The 19,722-nt window shown below is 50.8% G+C and overlaps 1 protein-coding gene across 1 annotated transcript in view; it reads left to right on the forward strand.

Moving 5' to 3' along the window:
- Positions 1–309: 309 nt before the first annotated feature.
- The window catches only part of LOC144833952 (uncharacterized), a 75,821-nt gene continuing 56,408 nt past the window's right edge, over positions 310–19,722 (forward strand). The window contains exon 1 of the mRNA XM_078689206.1: positions 310–397. The gene's annotated coding sequence lies outside the window, so the exon portion shown is untranslated. The remainder of the gene's footprint in view (positions 398–19,722) is intronic.

A 19,722-nucleotide genomic window follows, 5' to 3' on the forward strand; every position in this document is an offset into this window, starting at 1 on the left:
ACTCACCTCCCCTCTCCCCCCGTCCTCTCCCTCTCCCCCCATGTGCCCCCCACTCTTCTGCCCCTTGCCCCTCTCTCCTCTTTCAAGGGTCCCCCTCCACCTCCTCTCCTCTGCTTCCGGGTCAGGGGCGGCAGCGTCAGTACCAGATGCTGCTGAGCTCTCCTCAGGCTTGTGAGTGTGATAGTATCCGGGTCAGCGGGGGCAGAGTCAGCACCAGTAGTGAGCCCAAGCCTGCTGCAGAGGAGAGGATCCCTGAGGGTCTGTCTGTCTGTCCGGTGGAAGGAGGAGCCCTGAGGGTCTTTCTGTCCATCCAGTGGAAGGAGGAGCCCTGAGAGTCTTTCTGTCCATCCAGTGGAAGGAGGAGCCCTGGCTGCAATTACCTTCAGTTTCATCAGGGGTAAGTGAGACCTCTCACAACCAAGAGATGTGAATTACAGCCTGAGGTGTACTGGCCTCACAACATCATGGGTGGGGGGGGGGGGGGAGTGTCATGTGCATTGACCTCACACCATCATCAGGGTGGGCAGAGGGCAGGTGTACTGACCTCACACCATCATCAGGAGGGTGCAGGGGGCAGGTTTACTGACCTCACACCATCATCAGGGCTGCAGGGGGCAGGTGTACTGACCTCACACCATCACTAGGGGTGCAGGGGGCAGGTGTGCTGACCTCACAACATCATCGGGGGATGCAGGGGGCAGGCGTATTGACCTCACACAATCATCAGGGGATGCAGGGGGCAGGTGTACTGGCCTCACACCATCATCGGGGGGCAGGTGTACTGACCTCACACCATCATCAGGGGGTGCAGGGGGCAGGTGTACTGACCTCACACCATCATTGGGGGGGGCAGGTGTACTGGCCTCACGCAATCATCAGGGGGTGCAGGGCAGGTGTACTGGCCTCACACCATCATCAGGGATGCAGGGGGCAGGTGTACTGGCCTCACACCGTCATCAGGGGGTACAGGGGGCAGGTGTACTGGCCTCACACCATCATCAGGGGGTGCAGGGGGCAGGTGTACTAGCCTCACACTATTATCAGGGGGTGCAGCCTGAGGTGTACTGGCCTCACACCATCATCAAGGGGTGCAGCCTGAGGTGTACTGGCCTCACACCATCATCAGGAGGTGCAGGGGGCAGGTTTACTGACCTCACACCATCATCAGGGCTGCAGGGGGCAGGTGTGCTGACCTCACACCATCATCAGGAGGTGCAGGGGGCAGGTGTACTGGCCTCACACCATCATCAGGGGATGCAAGGGGCAGATGTACTGACCTCACACCATCATCAGGAGGTGCAGGGGGCAGGTGTACTGGCCTCACACCATCATCGGGGGATGCAAGGGGCAGATGTACTGACCTCACACCATCACTAGGGGTGCAGGGGGCAGGTGTGCTGACCTCACACCATCATCAGGGGGTGCAGGGGCAGGTGTACTGGCCTCACACCATCATCAGGGGATGCAAGGGGCAGATGTACTGACCTCACACCATCATCAGGAGGTGCAGGGGGCAGGTGTACTGGCCTCACACCATCATCGGGGGATGCAAGGGGCAGATGTAGTGGCCTCACACCATCATCGGGGGGGGGCAGGTATACTGACCTCACACCATCATCAGGGGGTGCAAAGGGCAGGTGTACTGGCCTCACACCATCATTGGGGGGCAGGTGTACTGACCTCACACCATCATCAGGGGGTGCAGAGGGCAGGTGTACTGACCTCCCACCATCATCAGGGGGCACAGCCTGCAGGTATACTGGCCTCACACCATCATCAGGGGTGCAGGGGGCAGGTGTATTGGCCTCACACCATCATCAGTGGGTGCATGGGGCAGGTGTACTGGCCTCACACCATCATTAGGGGGGAGGGGGCAGGTGTACTGACCTCACACTATCATCAGGGGATGCAGCCTGAGGTGTACTGGCCTCACACCATCATCAGGGGGATGCAGGGGGCAGGTATACTGATCTCACACCATCATCAGGGGTGCAGGGGGCAGGTATGCTGACCTCACACCATCATCAGGGGGTGCAGGGGGCAGGTGTACTGGACTCACACCATCATCGGGGGATGCAAGGTGCAGATGTACTGACCTCACACTATCATCAGGGGGTGCAGAGGGCAGGTGTACTGGCCTCACACCATCATCTGGGGGTGCAGGCGGCAGATGTACTGGCCTCACACCATCATCAGGGGAGAGGGGGCAGGTGTACTGACCTCACACCATCATCAAGGGGTGCAGGGGGCAGGTGTACTAGCTGCACACTATCATCAGGGGGTGCAGCCTGAGGTGTACTGGCCTCACACCATCATCAGGGGGTGCAGCATGCAGGTGTACTGACCTCACATCATCATCAGGGGATGTAGGGGGCAGATGTACAGGTCTCACACTATCATCAGGGGATGCAGCCGGCAGGTGTATGTGTAATGTTTAATAATTGTGAGACTACATGGCCCACTGTTATAAATGAATCCCTTCATTTAGCCATGCTCTTTAAAGAACATTGCATTATGAAATGTAAACACCCATATTAACAGTGTTTAGATCCAAGCTACATGTCCCCGAATGCTATGTATCCTTGCGGAAATTGAGGACTTGAGGTGTACTGTGCAAGGGGGTCACTTTGTCACCTTGTTATAATACATCAAAGATTTAGTGTGGCCTCAGTGTGTGGTCTTAATTTCTGTATACACTTACAACGCAGGCATTACATCGCAACATCCTTTACAAGGCATGACACAACAACGCAGGCATTACAACGCGTGATACTACATCACAATTCACTACTTCGCAGGCATTACAACGCATACCATTGGAGTTAGAATAGTAATTTTTACCCCTACACTATCCAACACTTACCCTACTGTTGCACCCCCTGGTGTTAGAATAGTAATTTTTACCCCTACACTATCCAACACTTACCCTACTGTTCCACCCCCTGGAGTTGGAATAGTAATTTTTACCCCTACACTATCCAACACTTACCCTACTGTTGCACCCCCTGTAGTTAGATTAGTAATTTGTATCCCCATACTATCCAATACTTACCTTAAATGCAATGTGATGGTATGGGTTGTAATGATATGCGTTGTAAAGGTAGTATGCGATGTAATGGAATACGTTTTAAAGGTAGTTTTTTAAAATGCGATGTAGTGTCATGCGATGTTTTGGAATGCGTTGTAGTTGATTTTGTGATGTAAAAACTGCGTTGTAAGTGCATGCGTTGTAACGTCATACAATCGTCCAGAATGGGTCCATTTGGAGTTGTTTCTCATTTTCACGAATACCTGCTCAGACCTTGTTTTTTGATGTTTGTATTCAGTGGGAGGTTATCTCTGCAATGGATTAAGAGGTATGCTAGGAGGAAACAAAAGCATATTTTTACAGAACAATATTAGTTTCTTCTCTCAGAATACATGTCTTTAATAAGCACCTTTGTCCACAGTTCTGTACATTGAACCCTTTGATATCCGCACTTTGTTCCCTAAAGTAAGGTGGTTGTTTTATTCATAACTAGCATATGAAGCTGACTTCTAGTTCATTGATGTACTTAATGATTTGTGGGGGCAGGAGAACACATATTTGGGGCTCCCTATTTGGAAAACATTTGAATTTTTTTACCGCGTTTAGGGTCATTGAAGTCCGTGTGATGCCCCAAAAATATTTAATCGCGTTAAACCTTCAGAAACCGGGGCCGGCAAAAGCATCTAAAAGCCCAAGGTTGCTATAGTCCACCAGCCAAGTACAATCAAAGCAGCTTGAACAGACATTGGTAAATATTCTTTTTGCGTTTGAGTCTAGATTTTTTCCTGCAAAAAGGTTTTATGTGGCTGTCCAGTCAGCTTGTTACTCCCTGTGAGAAGTTGGCCTGATAGGTGATGTTTCCAATTCTGGAACCACCTATTATCAGACCAAACAATCCCTTATGGTGTCTGGTTGTAAGTCAACCTTATTAGACAAGCTATCCTAGGGGTAGCATGGACTAAGCAGCCTAAAGGCTTAACTTAAGAGGTCGTGTTAAGCGAGCTGTTTTACCACATACAATCCTGTAATACCAAATGAAAGGACACCACACAAGTATATATTATAAAAATATATGTATTTATTACTAAAAACAATCCCCAGTATTCTTTATGAATAAAGGGGCACATGCGTTAAATCAAAAGCACTGTTTAAACATACAAAGTTGCACAATTATGGATGAGGGCAGGGGGCCACTCAAACCATATACTAAACAAGTGGTATAAGAGATGCCACTCGAGCAGTGGTTAGGCCTAGGGCCTAGGGAATCGCTGGGAGCAGTCAGGACAAGCAATGCTGAAGTCGGGAATGGCCCTCGGGATTCGGGAGATGTGCGGAAAGCGCACGCACGCACCAATGTTAACCGATGGTGCGTAAAAGTTGTAAAGTTAAAGTTAAAGGACACTTCCGCTGAACCTAGAGGAACAAAACTTAACACACAGACCCTAGAGGTGTGCACCAGTGTGGGAACACCGGCGGAGCAAAGTTACCTCACCCACAGGAAGTGGGTGCACAGGGTCGAAGTGGCGTCGGGTTCTGACACGCAGGCTCTTGGTGCTTGAAGCTGAAAGGGCTGCAGGCGGGTTAAAGATGAAGTGTCCGGTGGAGTCCAAGGGTGGACTCAAGTCGAAGGGTACCTGAAAGCAGAGGGGACAGAGTCTGGGTCACTCAGCAGTGACCAGGGTGGAACCAGGACGGAACCAGGCAATGTCGGGCGCAATCAGGTGGTCGTCGAGGAGCTTCTCTCCGCTGTCACGTGGGCTCTGGGGCATCTGCGACGTCCAGGAGCAGGTCACGATCTGTCCCACGCAGGCTCTCACCGTCGGTGCAGTCGGCTTCAAGTTTGGAGCAAACAACACTTGGCAAGAGCAATCCACGCGGGATCGGAAGATTGCTTCTCACTCGGACCAGGAAGGTCAGAGTCGGGGCTCCTTTTCAGGGGAGCTGGTGTGGATCTGGAGCAACCAGATTCACGAGTCTTCTTCGTAGTTTCGTCGGCACAGGGACCACTAGCCAGCTGGCAAGTGACCGGGCCAACGCGTTGAACCAAATGGAGCAGAAGGGCCCCACGCAGCACTCGTCGAGTGTGGAGGGCTGAACTTCGGCTCAGGAGTAGCTCAGGGGAGGGGCTTCTCAAACCCCGGTGCACAGCTTCGAGGGTCACTCGTGGGCTGCACGGTCAGCGTCTCGTGGTCAATTCAAGATGGCGTGCCCCACGCTTCCGGTCGCCTCCACGGGTCTCAGCTTTGCAGGGACTGTGGATCGGGCTGTTGGAAGGCAGGCAGGCTTGATCTCGTCGATCTCAGTCGCTCGAGTTCCGGCGGGAACTGCAACTAAGTAGACGTCGAGGGCTGGATGGTGCCTGCTGCTGCAGGGTGGTCACTCCTTGACCACAAGGGAGATTCTTCGGGCTTCCACGTTGAGATGGAGGGCGAAGGGTCCAGAATTTCGTTTCAAATGTTTCTTTCAGGAAATCTGATGTGCATTGGCACTGCTCCCACTCTTATTCGAATCTGGGGGGCGTGATTACCTGCTAGGTCCCCCCCTATGGGTGGGACCCCGGAAGTGGGTGGATACACCCCCTTCCTTTGATCCAGGCCGCCCTGGCACGAGGGCTTGAGTGCCCCAGAACCGGTTTGGCCGGATTATGCAAGGGGCAGCCTTGTGCGCCCCAAGCAGTGTCTGGTTTCTTTCAAACCTCCCTGCTACAATCCACTATCTCCTGTCTGGAGGGCGGTGACACCCTCCTGTGACAGGAAACCCTTTGTCCAGGACCCATTTGGTTGAGTTTCGGTCAACTGCAGGGGTCCAGACATTTGTCTGTGGCAGAGGCATCCATTTTGTGGATCTTAAGGTCTTTGGAGAAATTAACCGCATTTAAGTAAAGCAACATGTCTTACCCCTCTAGAGGGGTGGAATGCTATCCCCGTCACCAGAACTGGCGAGGGGATAGTATTCCAAATCGTATGACACCTTACACGACATGTTTTGATAAAGCCAAACCAAAGTTGCTATTTAACCGCGAGGATTATAAGGCACTTAAGAGTATATGGTATGGCATTATCCTGAAACAGCTTAGGGATTTGTTCCCGACAGCTGCAGACAGGCTCAGCTCATGCTAGAGCTCCATCTCACATAAAACCACGCACTCTGCCTCCAGGATTGATGAGGCCTGCTATAGGAGTGGCTCACAGGTTTACATGTGTTCAGATATAGGTTTAGATATAGGTATACTATATCTAAGCAAGGGGTGATTACACCACCTTACCCCAGCTGAGTGATCAGCCAGTTGTGTCAATTTAAGAACCAGCCAGGGGTGGCAAAAGATATTCTGCAGCCCCTGGTAGGCCTTGGTGGCCCCTATGCCCTGGGCACCTATAGTGCAGTATACAGGGGCTGACAAGGAGTCCATTTCCAATTGGTATGTGCCTATAGCACATGTGTCAGTAATTTAGTGAGAGAACAGCAGGCTGGGGGTCTGATCAGCAGGCCCACAGCCTCAGTAGTCGAAAACCAGTGAAGCAAAAAGCAAAAATTTGGGGTGACCATAGGATAGCAGACCCTACTCTCCTACACAACCCTTCCCCCCCCCAAACGCAGGGACATTAAACTAACCTTGACCAGATAAGTCTTCATGTTCTAAGTGGAAGTACCGGGAGAGACCATCTGCATTACCATGGTCAGTCCCTGGGCGGTGCTCCACTGTAAAGTCCATCCCCTGTAGGGAAATGGACCACCTGAGCAGTTTGGGATTTTCACCCTTCATCTGATTAAGCCATAAGAGGGGCTTATGGTCTGTCTGCACCAGGAAGTGAGTTCCAAACAAGTAGGACCTCAACTTCTTTAATGCCCAAACCACAGCAAAGGCCTCCCTCTCAATGGCTGACCAACGTTTCTCTCTGGGAGTGAGCCTCCTGCTAATGAAAGCAATAGGCTGGTCTTGACCATCTTGATTAAGTTGTGAGAGCACAGCTCCCACCCCCAACTCAGAAGCATCTGTCTGTACAATGAACTGTTTGGAGTAGTCAGGACTCTTCAGGATAGGTGCAGAGCACATGGCCTTCTTCAGGTCATCAAATGCCTTCTGACAGCTAACTGTCCACTGAACCTTTTTTGGCATCTTCTTGGATGTCAAGTCATTTAATGGTGTCACTATAGACCCATAGTTCTTCACAAACTTCCTGTAATACCCAGTCAGGCCCAAGAAGGCTCTGACTTGTGTCTGGGTAACTGGAGGAGCCCAGTCCTGTATGGCCTGGATTTTGCTCTCCAGTGGCTGAACCTGGCCTCCACCTACTAGGTGGCCCAGGTATACAACCTTACTCTGCCCTATCTGGCACTTAGTGGCCTTGATAGTTAGGCCTGCCTTCTGCAGGGCCTCCAAAACTCTCTTCAGGTGGATCAGGTGATCCTCCCAGGTGGAGCTAAAGACAGCAATATCATCTAGATATGCTGCGCAAAAGTCATCCAACCCAGTAAGGACTTGGTTCACCAACCTTTGGAAAGTGGCAGGTGCATTCTTCAAACCAAAGGGCATTACCACAAACTGATAATGTCCACTAGGGGTAGAGAATGCTGTCTTGGCTTTTGACTCCTCAGCTAGTCTGATTTGCCAGTAGCCAGCTGTCAGATCGAATGTGCTCAGAAACTTGGCAGAAGCCAATCTGTCAATGAGCTCATCTGCTCTTGGAATGGGGTGAGCATCTGTCCTAGTGACAGCATTGAGACCCCTGTAGTCCACGCAAAACCTCATTTCTCTCTTTCCATCTTGGGTATGAGGTTTTGGCACCAGGACTACTGGGCTGGCCCATGGGCTCTCTGATGGCTCAATCACTCCAAGCTCCAACATCTTTTGCACCTCAGCCTTGATGCAATCCCTGACATGATCAGGTTGCCTGTAGATCTTATTCTTCACAGGCAGACTGTCACCAGTGTCCACTACATGGGTACACCAGTCAGTCTGGCTGGGTGTGAGTGAAAACAAATGCCTGTGGGCCTGCAAAACTTGTCTGCAGTCCATCTGTTGCTGGTCAGTGAGGCTGCCTGCCAAGGCTACTCCATCAACTGAACCATCATCAGGGTTCTGAGAAAGCAGGTCTGGGAGAGGGTCACTCTCTTCCTCCTGATCCCCATCTGTGGCCATGAGCAAGCTCATGTCCTCCCTGTCCACAAATGCTTTCAAGCGATTCACATGGATTACCCTGTGAGGGCTCCTGGGTGTTCCAAAGTCCACCAAGTAGGTGACTTCTCCCTTCTTCTCAATAATAGGATAGGGTCCACTCCATTTGTCTTGGAGTGCTGCTGGAGCCACTGGCTCCAGTACCCACACCTTCTGTCCTGGTTGGAACTCTACCAGTACAGCCTTTTGGTCATGCCAAGCTTTCTGTAATTCTTGGCTGGCCTCCAGGTTTTTGGATGCTCTTTCCATGTACTCAGCCATCCTGGAGCGGAGACCAAGTACATAGTCCACTATGTCTAGTTTGGGTTGTTTGAGAGGTAACTCCCATCCTTCTTTCACCAAACACAATGGACCTCTCACAGGGTGGCCAAACAAAAGTTCAAAAGGGCTGTAGCCAACCCCCTTCTGTGGGACCTCTCTGTAAGCAAAGAGCAGGCAGGGTAAAAGAATGTCCCATTTCCGCCTGAGCTTCTCTGGTAATCCTTTTATCATGCCTTTAAGGGTCTTGTTAAATCTCTCCACAAGCCCATTGCACTGTGGATGATATGGGGTGGTAAACTTATAGTTTACTCCACATTCCTTCCACATTGCTTTCAGATAGCTAGACATAAAATTCGTGCCTCTATCTGATAGTACCTCCTTAGGAAAGCCCACTCTTGAGAAAACTGCAATGAGGGCCTTTGCCACCACAGGTGCTGTGGTGGTCCTTAGGGGAATAGCCTCTGGATACCTGGTGGCATGATCCACTACCACCAGTATAAATCTGTTCCCAGATGCTGTTTGGGGGTCCATTGGACCCACAATATCAATTCCAACTCTCTCAAAGGGGACCCCCACCACAGGTAGTGGTATTAGGGGGGCCTTTGTTGTGCCACCTGACTTACCACTGGCTTGGCAAGTGACACAGGAGCGACAAAACTCCTTGACATTTTCTGACATGTGAGGCCAGTGAAAGTGTGAAACAAGCCTGTCCCACGTCTTGTTCTGGCCTAAGTGTCCTGCAAGGGGAATATCATGGGCCAAGGTAAGAAGGAACCCCCTAAACTGCAGAGGTATAACCAACCTCCTGGTCATGCCAGGCTTGGGGTCTCTAGCCTCTGAGTAAAGGAGTCCATCATCCCAATACACAGTATGGGTACCTTGGGCATCCCCAGCAGCCTCAGCAGCAGCCTGCTGTCTGAGGGGTTCAAGGGAAGGGCAATCTAATTGAGCCTGCATCAGGTCTGCCCTTGAGGGTCCCCCTGTCCCCAGAAACTCAACCTGGTCAGGTTCAAGCTCCTCAGAGACAGTCTCCTCTTGGACTGCAGAATCAGTTTCCTCTGAAACTTGATCCTCAACCTGGGGCAAGGTGGAAGGCTCAGCCTTTCCTCTCTTGCTCCTTCTCTTGGGTTGTGGTTGGTCTATTGTTCCAAGATCCACCACTGGTTCAGGAAGGCACTTCTTAGCCTGAGCCCTTGTCATGGCAAGGACATGCTCTGAAATCCCTAGCATTTCTGCATGAGTCCTGTACTCCACTTCTGACCATGCTGAGCTCTCAAGGTCATTGCCTAACAGACAGTCTACTGGTAGGTCTGCACTCACCACAACCTTCTTTAGGCCATCAACCCCTCCCCAGGAGAAGTTCACAACTGCCACACTATGGGAAGTAGTGGAGTTGCTTGCATTGGTTACTAGGTAGCTCTCACCTAGTACAATCTGTCCAGGGTCCACAAAGTCAGGTGTCACCATTGTGACACTGGCACATGTGTCCCTGTAGGCTTGAACCAGTTTCTCATTAATTAAGGGAGTCTGCCTGTATTTGCCCAGGTTACTGGGGCTCACTGCAGTGGGCAACTCAATGTCCACATCATACAGGAGAACTGCCTGTGTAGGGATTCTGACTAGGCCAGATCCTACTTCAATACCCAGGGTCAACCCAGCTACACCCTTGGACTGTGTTCCACCACTGCTTACTGTACTTGGGGTTGCAGTTGCTTTAGGAGCTGGAGTGGTGGGAACTGGATTTGCCTTGGTGCACTCACTGCCCCAGTGTGAAACTGATTTGCAGGTATTACACCAAGGTGTCTTTGGACCTTTGTTCTTCTTCTTCTTGTTTCCATTTTGGGAACCACCCTCCTTACTATTAGTTTGGGGGCCTGAAGACTTCTGGTCTTTTTCTTTATCTTTCTGATTCTGATTACCACCCTTCTGGTCTGTTTTCTTCTGGTCACCACCTTGGTTCTGGGGTTTCTGCTTAATCCTTGTTCTGACCCATTTGTCTGCCTTCTTTCCCAATTCTTGGGGAGAGGTCAGATCAGAGTCAATAAGGTATTGATGCAACAGCTGGTTTGTGCAGTTATTAAGGATCTGTTCTCTCATTATAAGATTGTACAATCCTGTATAGTCTGAAACTTTACTTCCCTGCAACCAACCCTCCAAAGCCTTAGTGGCACACTCAACGAAATCAGTCCAGTCTTGAGTCTGTGCTTTTTGGGTGTCTCTGAACAACAACCTGTATTGCTCAGTGGTTAGGCCAAACCCTTCAATAAGAGCACTCTTCAAAATAGAGTAGTTTTTGGCATCCTCAGGTCTAACTGTGAGGAGCCTGTCCCTCCCTTTCTCAGAAAAGGAGTACCACAAAATTGCAGCCCACTGTTCCTCAGGAACCTGCTGTACCATGCAGGCTCTCTCAAGAGCAGTCATCCATTTGTGGATGTCATCCCCTTCTTTAAAGGGGGCCACAATTTTTGTCAGGTTTCTATTGTCATAGCCCCTGTCTTTTTCTCTTGGAAAATTGCTGCCACCAGTGGCATCTAAGCCACTTAATTTCTGCTCTCTTGCCAAGGCAAGTTTAGCTTGAGCTAAGGTAAGTCTAGCTTGACTCAGGGCTACCTCCTCTCTCTCTATTTGGAGTTTGACAGCCCTCATTCTAGCCCTATGCTCAGCTTTCTGAGAAGCAGTCATGCCTCTCTCTGATTCTCTGGAGGCACTAGAAATATGAGAGTCCCCTGAGGGAGATCTCACTCTTCTGTTGCCTGGGAGAATACCATGGTGGGTTCTGGGGAGGTGCTGGCCCTCTCCATTCCCCAGTAGGTCCAAGTTGGCCTGGCTAAGCCTGGCAACTGGAACCTGGCTACCCCTCTGATCCTGATCTTCTAAGTCCTCAACTTCTGAGTCCTCCTCCTCCTCTTCTTCTTCCTCATCTTCCTCCTGAGGGGGGTCAGTTACAGGGGGGTTCTCTCCATTTCCTGTTTCTAGGGAAGCTTCCTTTGCCCTTTCTAAGTCATCCTGCTCTAGGATGGCTACCAGGATTTGGCAGGTGGGGCTTCTGCCCCTTTTTAACCCTCTTGATTTGCACAAGGCAACCAAGTCCTTTCGGGTTAACTTGTCATAGCTGAAAGTTGCCTGGGTAAGGTCAACTGTCACAGGAGTAGACCCTGAGGCTTTTCCTGTGTCAGACATGACTACGAGTGAGGTGTAAGTGGTGCACTTACCTACACTAAGTGTTTTCCTACTGTACCTTGCTAGTGAGTTGTAGTCAGGGTGTGCTAATCCCTTTAATCTACAACTACTAAGTTCAGTAGAACTTAATATGCTAAGCTTTTGATTTATATGTACCTAGAGGTACTTGATGTGATCTTTCAATTTGATACAAAGATTGCAATGGTAAAACAACAGCAAGCTCAAATCCCACCGCTGCCACCAATGTGAGAAGTTGGCCTGATAGGTGATGTTTCCAATTCTGGAACCACCTATTATCAGACCAAACAATCCCTTATGGTGTCTGGTTGTAAGTCAACCTTATTAGACAAGCTATCCTAGGGGTAGCATGGACTAAGCAGCCTAAAGGCTTAACTTAAGAGGTCGTGTTAAGCGAGCTGTTTTACCACATACAATCCTGTAATACCAAATGAAAGGACACCACACAAGTATATATTATAAAAATATATGTATTTATTACTAAAAACAATCCCCAGTATTCTTTATGAATAAAGGGGCACAAGCGTTAAATCAAAAGCACTGTTTAAACATACAAAGTTGCACAATTATGGATGAGGGCAGGGGGCCACTCAAACCATATACTAAACAAGTGGTATAAGAGATGCCACTCGAGCAGTGGTTAGGCCTAGGGCCTAGGGAATCGCTGGGAGCAGTCAGGACAAGCAATGCTGAAGTCGGGAATGGCCCTCGGGATTCGGGAGATGTGCGGAAAGCGCACGCACGCACCAATGTTAACCGATGGTGCGTAAAAGTTGTAAAGTTAAAGTTAAAGGACACTTCCGCTGAACCTAGAGGAACAAAACTTAACACACAGACCCTAGAGGTGTGCACCAGTGTGGGAACACCGGCGGAGCAAAGTTACCTCACCCACAGGAAGTGGGTGCACAGGGTCGAAGTGGCGTCGGGTTCTGACACGCAGGCTCTTGGTGCTTGAAGCTGAAAGGGCTGCAGGCGGGTTAAAGATGAAGTGTCCGGTGGAGTCCAAGGGTGGACTCAAGTCGAAGGGTACCTGAAAGCAGAGGGGACAGAGTCTGGGTCACTCAGCAGTGACCAGGGTGGAACCAGGACGGAACCAGGCAATGTCGGGCGCAATCAGGTGGTCGTCGAGGAGCTTCTCTCCGCTGTCACGTGGGCTCTGGGGCATCTGCGACGTCCAGGAGCAGGTCACGATCTGTCCCACGCAGGCTCTCACCGTCGGTGCAGTCGGCTTCAAGTTTGGAGCAAACAACACTTGGCAAGAGCAATCCACGCGGGAACGGAAGATTGCTTCTCACTCGGACCAGGAAGGTCAGAGTCGGGGCTCCTTTTCAGGGGAGCTGGTGTGGATCTGGAGCAACCAGATTCACGAGTCTTCTTCGTAGTTTCGTCGGCACAGGGACCACTAGCCAGCTGGCAAGTGACCGGGCCAACGCGTTGAGCCAAATGGAGCAGAAGGGCCCCACGCAGCACTCGTCGAGTGTGGAGGGCTGAACTTCGGCTCAGGAGTAGCTCAGGGTGGGGGCTTCTCAAACCCCGGTGCACAGCTTCGAGGGTCACTCGTGGGCTGCACGGTCAGCGTCTCGTGGTCAATTCAAGATGGCGTGCCCCACGCTTCCGGTCGCCTCCACGGGTCTCAGCTTTGCAGGGACTGTGGATCGGGCTGTTGGAAGGCAGGCAGGCTTGATCTCGTTGATCTCAGTCGCTCGAGTTCCGGCGGGAACTGCAACTAAGTAGACGTCGAGGGCTGGATGGTGCCTGCTGCTGCAGGGTGGTCACTCCTTGACCACAAGGGAGATTCTTCGGGCTTCCACGTTGAGATGGAGGGCGAAGGGTCCAGAATTTCGTTTCAAATGTTTCTTCCAGGAAATCTGATGTGCATTGGCACTGCTCCCACTCTTATTCGAATCTGGGGGGCGTGATTACCTGCTAGGTCCCCCCCTATGGGTGGGACCCCGGAAGTGGGTGGATACACCCCCTTCCTTTGATCCAGGCCGCCCTGGCACGAGGGCTGGAGTGCCCCAGAACCGGTTTGGCCGGATTATGCAATGGGCAGCCTTGTGCGCCCCAAGCAGTGTCTGGTTTCTTTCAAACCTCCCTGCTACAATCCACTATCTCCTGTCTGGAGGGCGGTGACACCCTCCTGTGACAGGAAACCCTTTGTCCAGGACCCATTTGGTTGAGTTTCGGTCAACTGCAGGGGTCCAGACATTTGTCTGTGGCAGAGGCATCCATTTTGTGGATCTTAAGGTCTTTGGAGAAATTAACCGCATTTAAGTAAAGCAACATGTCTTACCCCTCTAGAGGGGTGGAATGCTATCCCCGTCGCCAGAACTGGCGAGGGGATAGTATTCCAAATCGTATGACACCTTACACGACATGTTTTGATAAAGCCAAACCAAAGTTGCTATTTAACCGCGAGGATTATAAGGCACTTAAGAGTATATGGTATGGCATTATCCTGAAACAGCTTAGGGATTTGTTCCCGACAGCTGCAGACAGGCTCAGCTCATGCTAGAGCTCCATCTCACATAAAACCACGCACTCTGCCTCCAGGATTGATGAGGCCTTCTATAGGAGTGGCTCACAGGTTTACATGTGTTCAGATATAGGTTTAGATATAGGTATACTATATCTAAGCAAGGGGTGATTACACCACCTTACCCCAGCTGAGTGATCAGCCAGTTGTGTCAATTTAAGAACCAGCCAGGGGTGGCAAAAGATATGCTGCAGCCCCTGGTAGGCCTTGGTGGCCCCTATGCCCTGGGCACCTATAGTGCAGTATACAGGGCCTGACAAGGAGTCCATTTCCAATTGGTATGTGCCTATAGCACATGTGTCAGTAATTTAGTGAGAGAACAGCAGGCTGGGGGTCTGATCAGCAGGCCCACAGCCTCAGTAGTCGAAAACCAGTGAAGCAAAAAGCAAAAATTTGGGGTGACCATAGGATAGCAGACCCTACTCTCCTACACTCCCATTGCAGGAAATCCTGTTATGGGTTATGTGTTCTAAGTTTAGTGGACTAGTGCATAATATTACAATAAAAAGACATACATATAGCACTTGAAAGTGTAGCTTTAGTTGCTGAATATTTGTAATTACAAATAAATCCCCTTTCCCCAATGGCATTCCTGCTGCAGCATCGAAAAATCAAAGCACTGCTCTGAGGATTTTCGCCATCGCATTTGTGAAAATAGAATAACTTTCTCTGTATTTCTCTTCCCCTGCCTTGTCCATCTCAAATTCTATATATGTGTAAACCTACAGCTAAATGTTCGCGCAGAAACCCGAGACGCTGTCAGTGGAGGGCCTTGGCGGGGTCACGTACCCCAAATCTCAACAACAATCGTTTTGCCGGTTTCCCACAAACGATGCCAGGGCCACAAGTATTCCTTTTCAGCGTGTTTTTATTTTAAACCAAGTCACTCGGCGTTTTTCGGAGGCAACATCCTTGTTCACGAGTACGAGTGCAAATCACAGTGTTTATACAATATCATGTGACACACCTCTACGTAATAGACAGTGACAACAGATTCAAGGTGTTTGAACGTCCTCGGAACTGGGCAAAACAGACTTGTTTAGTCAATGTTGAGAGATACATCATGAGACATTGCATTAAAATCATCATGCAGTATGTAAATTAAACATTAGGTCATTGCTGTTAACCTAAACATTTTTCTTGAGTTTTTTACGTGCTGTTGCGAAAAGCATTAATTCCGCATCATCACATGCGGCACTTTGTCATTTCCAACCAAATAAGTGCTGGTGAAAGTTCACTGTGATTATAAAATAAACTACGTCATCTGTAATTCTACGCGCTTGGTGTAAAACACATTCAATCATTAGTGCTTGTGACCAAGCGCATAGAATTACAGATGACGTGGTTTATCTTGTAATCACACAGAACTCAACTCTGAGTTGAGGCTGGGTAGACCAAGCATACACAGTTGAATGTGAGGGTTGAGACCGGGCACACCAAGCATGCACAAGATAATTTGAGGGTTGAGACTGGGCACAACAAGCATGTACTAGAGAATGTGAGGGTTGAGGATGGGCAGACCAAGCATGCACAAGAGAATTTGAGGGTTGAGTTTGAGCACACCAAGCATGCAGAAGAGAATGTGAGGGTTGCGGATGGGCAGACCAAGCATGCACAAGAGAATGTGAGGGTTGAGACTGGGCAGACCAAGCATGCACAAGAGAATGTGAGGGTTAAGATGGGCAGATCAAGCATGCACAAGAGAATGTGAGGGTTGAGACTGGGCAGAAACCTTCAGAAACCGGGGCCGGCAAAAGCATCTAAAAGCCCAAGGTTGCTATAGTCCACCAGCCAAGTACAATCAAAGCAGCTTGAACAGACATTGATAAATATTCTTTTTGCGTTTGAGTCTAGATTTTTTACTGCAAAAAGGTTTTATGTGGCTGTCCAGTCAGCTTGTTACTCCCATTGCAGGAAATCCTGTTATGGGTTATGTGTTCCAAGTTCCAACATAGATCAGCAGTTAGGTGCAGCGCTGTGACGTGCGAGGGGTAGAGAGCCGCGCTGAGCCAGATTTATGAAATACAGCACGCTGCTGCTCACTACCCCTGCACTAGTACACAGTCTACTTAGTGCCACACAAAACCTTTACACCATAGGCCAGAGGTGCGTGTGCTGTCTAGCATAGGATTCGTACTGGAAGCACACCATTCCAGTATAAAATCCTATACATAGAGTAATCCTTAAACACTCCAGAGTTTGTGTTTGTGCTGTTAAGTGCTGCACAGGTTGTGCTTGTGCTGTAAAGTGCAGGGCAGGTTGTGTTTGTGCTGTAAAGTGCTGCACAGGTTGTGCTTGTGCTGTAAAGTGCAGGGCAGGTTGTGTTTGTGTTGTAAAGTGCAGGGCAGGTTGTGTGTGTGCTGTAAAGTGCTGCATAGGTTGTGTTTGTGCTGTAAAGTGCAGGGCAGGTTGGGTTTGTGCTGTAAAGTGCAGGGCAGGTTGTGTTTGTGCTGTAAAGTGCAGGGCAGGTTGTGTTTGTGTTGTGAAGTGCAGGGCAGGTTGTGTTTGTGCTGTGGAGTGTAGGTCAGGTTGTGTTTGTGTTGTGATGTGCAGGGAAGGTTGTGTTTGTGCTGTGAAGTGCAGGGCAGGTTGTGTTTGTGCTGTGGAGTGTAGGTCAGGTTGGGTTTGTGCTGTAAAGTGCAGGGCAGGTTGGGTTTGTGCTGTGCAGTGCAGGGCAGGTTGTGTTTGTGTTGTGAAGTGCAGGGCAGGTTGTGTTTGTGCTGTGGAGTGTAGGTCAGGTTGTGTTTGTGTTGTGATGTGCAGGGAAGGTTGTGTTTGTGCTGTGAAGTGCAGGGCAGGTTGTGTTTGTGCTGTAAAGTTCAGCGCACATGCAATGTGTGGAGTGTTTGAAGAAGTGACAATGTTTCTCTGAGTTATCACCTGATTCAAGGTTTTTTTAACCTAAAATTCACAGATCCTCAGTACTCTCACAATGCGATATTGCAGCGTTGTACATTTTTCCATATTTCCGCGTGTCGCTAATATATGAAGTATCGCGTGTCCATGGAGGTGATAGAAAGGAGGAGTTTATTTCTTACAGAATGCTCCATCCACAGATCTGCTTCCTCTTCAGATACTGACACCTTCCAACTACCTCAACAGCATTCCACATTGGGTGTTGCCTCAGAGACTCTGGGATGTCACAGCTCTGTTGAAGAGACTGCAAGAACTTTGTGTGAAGAGTGAGCCGTGATTATTTGAGTTGTTACATGTGATTGTGCAGATCTGTGCCCACCCTGTGTGTAGGTAGGTCTCTTGGAGTAGTTGATGCCCGTGAATGGCTTGGATGAAGCTTAACCTTTCACTACAAAATGTATGGAAGTGATTTGTGTGTGCGAGACAGTGTGTTTGTGCTTGTTTGTGATTGGTCGTCTTGGGTGGATACATTATATATGAGCCTGTAAGCGACTGATCCGTCTGATTACTCATTTCCAGTGTGTAGGTCTTTGTGCCTGGAGATGAATTGTGTTTCATTTGTATGTTAGAAGGGGCAATCTCAGAGGGCCAGGTTATGCTCACCCGACCACCCCAAGACCCACCTCTCCCACAGATATTGCCGAGTCTTATCGTGAGGTCCCCACCGGGGAGGACTTCGAGTCTAGGATCGTACACCCTGAGCTCACACCACACTTATGAACGGACGCTACACCGTGGATTTCAATAAGCAAGTTCTTTATAAGCAGTAAAAGAAAGAAGCACTCTTATGTACACAATGATCGAGGGATCATAAAGTCTTTGAGGATTCGGGAAGGGGGAAGCGGGACAGTCTTTAGTCTCTGGGTCAGTACGAGGCGTACCCTGCGCACAGCTCTCAATCCTCGAGCCGGGGGGTACGGAAGATGATGGTTGTACTGGCTGCTTCACTTCTGTCGAGTCGGCTCAGGTCGTGATGGTGGTCTCGATGGTCCAGCCGGACCAGAGTACTCCTCGAGCCGCGACGAGGTCAGCAGGGCTCGATCTGGAGAAGTTCGTGAGGAGCCGCGACAGCGTCAGCAGGGCTCGGAGGGTTGCAGGTTCAAGCTTGAGCCGCGACAGCGTCAGCAGGGCTCAGGTGGTCTTAGAGAGGACGAGCCGCGCCACGTCAGCAGGGCTCCGAGGTCTTAGAGAGGAAGAGCCGCGACAGCGTCAGCAGGGCTCCGGTGGTTCAGTTCCGTGTTGCGAAGAAGGAGCCGCGACAGCGTCAGCAGGGCTCAGCGATGCGAGGTTGAGTTCGTCTCAGGGTCAGCCGCTATCAGATCAGCAGGGCTTCAGGTCCAAGATACAACTGCCCACTAGTTGTCGGGCGGGCCCAGATATAGTCCATTTTCCCTTTGATGTCTTGACCCTCGCCGGCGGAGGTCTCATGCCCTGGGGGCTGGTCGTTGGCGAGGTCCGGCGGTTGGCTCTTTGATCCTTTGAAAAGATGGGTCCGGGAATTCCCAGACACCCAGCGGGTCTGGAGCCAGCACTCGGGGAGGCCAGAGGTTCGATCGAAACTGGCCCACAGGGGGAGGCCAAAGGTGTGACAGATACCAGTCTCTCAGGGGAGGCCGGAGGTGCCATCGAAACTCCCTGGCTTATCTCACTCGGGGAGCCCTTTACCCCCCAGCCGGGACTGGCGCGCCTTTGGAGACTGGGTTTCGCTGGGGCCGGGATCACGCTAGGCCCAGGGAGACAGGGATCTCGGGAAGGGAAAATGGCTGCCGGGCCTTGTGGGAAATGCAAGGTTAGGCGCTCGGAGCCGGGAGTGGAACGGGATAGGCAGGCCTGGTCGGGGGGTTACGGGGATCTGGGCTTAACGGGAGTAGGACGACCAGGCTCGGGGTGCAGGCTACACTAACGGGGATGCTGCGCAGGGGACTCAGGGTACAGGCCTACGCTCACAGGGTGTGGAGGGACAGAGGTGAACCACGCCACGAGGCCGGGTCCAACACGCGTCCCCCCCAGCTGAAGGCGGGGAGAACTACCCATCCTCTTGGGGGTTCTCTTCGCTGAGGCGGAAGAAGAATCGGGACAGGCCGTCTGCGTTGGCGTGGTCAGCACCAGGCCGGTGCTCAACAGTGAAGTCCATCCCCTGGAGGGAGATGGACCAGCGCAGCAATTTGGGATTCTCTCCTCTCATCTGCATTAGCCACCGGAGAGGTCGGTGGTCGGTTTGGACCCGGAAGTGAGTACCGAACAGGTAGGGCCTCAGCTTCTTCAGGGCCCAAACCACCGCGAAGGCCTCCCACTCGATGGTGCTCCACCTTTGTTCTCGAGGGAGTAGCCTCCGGCTAATGAAGGCCACTGGTTGGTCTAGGCCACTCTCGTTCACCTGGGACAGAACTGCTCCGATGCCATGCTCGGACGCGTCCGTCTGGACTACAAACTCTCGGGAGTAGTCGGGGGCCTGTAGGACGGGGGCCGTACACATGGCGTCTTTCAAAGTCTCGAACGCCTCTTGGCAGGCGGGGGTCCAGCTGACTTCCTTCGGCTGGTTTTTGGAGGTTAACTCCGTAACAGGTGCTACGATGCTGCCGTACCCTTTGATAAACCTTCGATACT

The sequence above is a fragment of the Lissotriton helveticus genome, chromosome 1_1, assembly GCF_964261635.1.
Source record: "Lissotriton helveticus chromosome 1_1, aLisHel1.1, whole genome shotgun sequence".
Classification (NCBI taxonomy): domain Eukaryota; kingdom Metazoa; phylum Chordata; class Amphibia; order Caudata; family Salamandridae; genus Lissotriton; species Lissotriton helveticus.